Raw genomic sequence first — 4,998 nt, 5'->3', positions numbered from 1 at the left:
ATGGATCGAGATGATTCGAAATCTCAATCCGGGTTCGTCTTTACTCTTAATGGTGCTGCGGTCAGCTGGAAGAGTTCCAAACAGGATGTTATAGCAGATTCTACTACTGAATCCGAGTACTATGCCGCTTCGGAAGCAGCAAAGGAAGCTATATGGATGCGTCAATTCTTACAAGGACTATCCACAGTTCCTAGTTCGAATGACCCGATCACTATCTATTGTGACAATAGAGGTGCCATCTTCCAGGCTAAGGAGCTTAACTCTAGCAACAAGTCTAGACATGTACATCGGAAGGCTCACCTAATTCGTGATTACGTGGAGCAAGAGGAGATAGTAATTGACATGATAGCTTCGGATGACAACATCGCGGACCCTCTCACTAAACCGTTGAATTATGATAAGCATGTAGGGCACGTTATTTCCATGGGAATTAAAGGTGTTCCTGAGTTGTAGTAGTTGATTATGAATTCGATACATTATCTTTTTCATACGCTATTTATAACTTCATCGTTTTATTTCATATTTTGTTTTTCATGTGGATTGTACTGACAACATTGAACGCCATAAAGTGAACTGAATTACATTATATTTGTTTTGGTCCGTAATCGCCTACATGAGCTGATAACTCTGGCTATTATATTGTGCAGTCGATTGATGGTGGGTTCAACGAGCCATAAGTCAAACGGTTGGCTGATCGATCACATATGCGAGATTACAACGATACCTCGCAGGACAATTTTTGTGACAACGTAATGGAGTCCTAAATGTTTAAAAACATTCGGTGCCAGGTCGTGGATTGGACTTCCATTGTGTTCCTAGAGTCGATTCTTTTGATTATCGACTGTCTCTTGAGATTAGGGCAGTTTTTGGGTGACTTTTGTTTCTTTCTCATGGTCTGCCGTAACAGGAGGCTAAGCAGATTTTTTCTGGGTCATTTCATACTGTGCTTACATCTGCAGGATTCGAGTTGAAGAAAATATCCAACTTTTATCAGGTTTAGTTATTTCTCAGGGCCACTCGAGGAGTTGTAACTGAAATGCAAGGCCATGCTCGAATAATGATTCGTTTTTCAGTTAAGTTACTCTCTAGTCGGGGAAACCACTCTTGATATTGATCACTTGTAAAATACGACCTTTGTGAATACGGATTTTGCAAATTGTTTTACATTGAGTGGGAGAAATTTTAGGATATGAGAATCGGTTATCGCACATACATTTGTGAGGACAAGTGGGAGTTTGTTGGAGCTTGTGTCCTCCACAATTAGTGTGATAACATTTGTAAATCTCTTACAGGTTCACAAGGGTATACTTAGTATTTTATCAGTTGATTAACGATTACCTAATAACGGTTGGCTTGCTAAAAAGTTTGACGTTATTATCATACTGATGGCGGTGATCAACTGGTCCCTAAAAGTCACACCTAAAGGATGTGTTTGAGAGATGTGATTATAGAAATATAATCACATTGATGCCTTATATGACTAAAAGGTTAGCTCATGTATTTGACTAAACAGTTAGTCAATGTGATGATGAGATGATTATTTAATACAATTAAATAATTTTAGATAAAACGAATTAACTGTCAATTCGTAAATTGAATATAAAATGTTATATTTAATTAATGTATATAATGTTAGCTTAAACGAATTAAGATGTTAATTCGTAATTTAAATGTAATCAGTTATATTTAATTAGCTAATTATAAATATGCGATATTTATAGTTAAAGTATATATTATACGAGATTGTTATAATAAATTCTTACAGACCGGTATTAATAACTCGACTGCAAGCTGTTGTGTGTAGACTTATTAATACGGAATAAATTAAATGACAATTTATAAATTATACACTTTATATACATTTTGTAAACTACCAAAATAAGAAGATTTTATCTCCTTATTTTTGGCAGGTGTATAAACCGAAAATAAGAAGATAATATCTCTTATTTTTTCGGTTGGATTGGATGAAAAAAGGGTAGAAAATATCTCCCCCCTTATTCATTTTTTACACGGTTTTAAGGAGTGAGGGAGATCATTTTTCTAAACCTAATTTTTAACCTAATTCACTCATCACACTAGAAAAAAAAAACCCTAAAATTAATTGTAAATTTTGGGGATCTCATTCTAGCAATTTGAGGGGCATTTCTCGGAGCATCTTGGGTGCAACGATTAGGCGAATATCATTTTGATATTGTTTTTAGGCCATAATTGCTAGGACCGATGGTTGATTCTTAATCCCTATTCTATTTTGTTAATGCAATTCATTTATGACTAGTTTTCATAGATTATAATTTCGTTATAATCCTTATTTTTAAGGGAAGTATACCGATATTTCCTACATACTAGTCTTTACCAGGTCGCTAAAAATCCTAGTTTGCAATACTAGTTAATCAATCCTGCAGAAACTAATTAACTAGATTCAAGACAATAACTGAACAACAACAAAGAAGCTATATATTTTAACTATCAATTCATTGATATAATCCCCTTCTAACAACCTAGATCCCCATTCATCCTAGGTTATGAAATTAGCTACACATGATAGAAGGAACAACAACAATAATAATAGAAGACATAATTGCAAGCATTAAGATGAACAATGATAATATGTGTATAAACTAGAACTTTAAATTAATTATAATAAGAGAAAGATTAATGAATACCGTAATTAGAGAGTGCTTAGATCTGGAATAATAGCAATACAACTAAACTAAGAGTTTTTCTAGGGTTTTTGAAGTAAATAAGACGTAAAAATAACATAGGGTACGAATTCGGTATTTATAATAAAGTATAACCGACTTAAGAAAATTGCGCGAAAACCCTCAGCTCGATGTGTACTCGATCGAACCTTGGTGCACTCGATCGAGTACATACCCACTCGATCGAGTATGCTCAGGTTTGATCGAGTATTCTTCCCGTTTCAGCTCTTTTCTTCGTGTTGTCTTCTTCTCTTCTCTTCCTTTATTCTTCTAGATTCTCGTGCCATACTCCGTGTATTCCTTCATGCCCACTCCGCGGTGCTCATTTCATTCCTTTGCTCCATAAATGCATCATTCCTGCATTAAACACCAAATAGCAGAAGTATCGACATTCTAGCAGAAAAGGCATGTAATTAATATAAACTAGCACGAAAACCGTATCAAAAGTAACTTAGGGGAGGCATAAATATGTATATAATTATGACTCATGAACTTTAAGAGCCACCACTTACTTGCTTCATCAACATTTCGAACTCAAGCAAAACCACAACGGTCTCATTTAAGGCCAATGTTGTCTCCCCCACAAGCAAACTAGTAATAACCGTGTTATACTTTTTAGGAAGAGAAGCCAACAACATTATAGCCTTATCTTCTTCTTTGATTGTCTCATCCAAACTCGCCAATTGGGTGATCAAGCTATTGAACTTGTTTAGATGATCCCTCAAATCATCGTCATCTACCATCTCGAGCTCGAAAATAAAGATCCTTTGTCAAGAATAATTTGTTAGCCAAGGACTTCGCATTATAAATGCTACATAACTTGGTCCACAACTCCTTAAGATTTGTCTCCTCTAACACACTATACTTGATTTCGAGTGCAAGGGCTAACAAGATTGTACTAACCGCGCTCAATTTCATGTCCTCCCTGAGAACTTCAATATCATCGGGCTTCTTATGTTCAAGAATCGCATACAACCCTTGTTGTATGAGAACATTGTAACACCCCCACATACCAAGGTGCCTTATCAAGGACCACTATAGCATGAGAAGTTGTTACCATCTCGGTTGCCCGAGGCTAGTATATCAAATATAACCATTCCAAAACATTTATTAAAGTATGAAGTTAAACGATTACATTGTCTCAAAACCAAACCAAAATAAATGTATATGAATCTCAATACAACTGAAACTAAAATAGCTAAACTCGTAACAGCGAAAGCTAGACTCGAAGTGATAACATCCCATCTCGTCCCCAAAGCAAAACACAACCATCACCTGTCACAATCTGCTCACCATCCCCGAATGGATCACCACATATTTACAAAACAACAACGGGTCAGTTCACTGCATAATTAAGATAAGCAAAATACAACAATATCGATAACAACTATTTCACAACAATTCTCCATTCCCAATCATGTCATATAACTGACTACACACTGAAGTGTGTAGTCCTGCCAGATTACTGCCGCGACAGATAATCCACACCGCCAGTGGGGGACCGCAACCTTGCCCACCTAAGCCCCGCTCATCGCAACGAGCAATAACCTATGTTCCTTAATGTGCACATCCCCTTTTGTGGCGGGTTCCACAAGGGGCGAATGAAGGGCGTGAAGCCACTCCCACAAGTGACTCCACTAAGCCGAGGACGCACCACACAATCATAGTCAATCCACCACAACTTCAATACTCCAGAATACAATCAACAACAATACTTATCATATCAATTAAATCACAATATCACATCTTAAATCAATTAGGCAATCAACTGAGTAGGGAAACCCTACCTTAGCACATATCCGATTAGAGTCAACAAATGAAGCTAAAAATGCTCTTCTACAAATTCTCCACCGAGCAACAATCACAATAATCCAATCACAACATGCAAAACATCCCTTATTCCCAATTTCGAATACTACGGTAAAACCCTAAAAGACAATACTGACAAAAGTTATAAGATTAGTGACTTACCGACGCAATCGACGGAAGAGAGAAATGAACAAGGGCTCACGAACAATCAACGATCTTGTGGGAGATTAGAGATTATTAGATTACATAGAAATGTTTTAGGTTTTGGTAAAAGTGAAAAGTAAAACTGTTAATCATAATTTATAACTCTAATCATCTTTAATCAAACCGCGGAAAAAAATCCCGTCAGACAGGATACTCGGTCGAGTATTAAGAATACTCGGCTGAGTATCCCTTACTCGGTCGAGTATTACCATACTCGGCCGAGTATTCCTGGACAATAACCTGACCAGAAACACACGACGCCTTACTCGGCCGAGTAAGCCCTATT

This window comes from Silene latifolia, chromosome 1, assembly GCF_048544455.1.
Source record: "Silene latifolia isolate original U9 population chromosome 1, ASM4854445v1, whole genome shotgun sequence".
NCBI lineage: Eukaryota > Viridiplantae > Streptophyta > Magnoliopsida > Caryophyllales > Caryophyllaceae > Silene > Silene latifolia.
Note: the sequence above shows the minus strand (reverse complement) of the source record.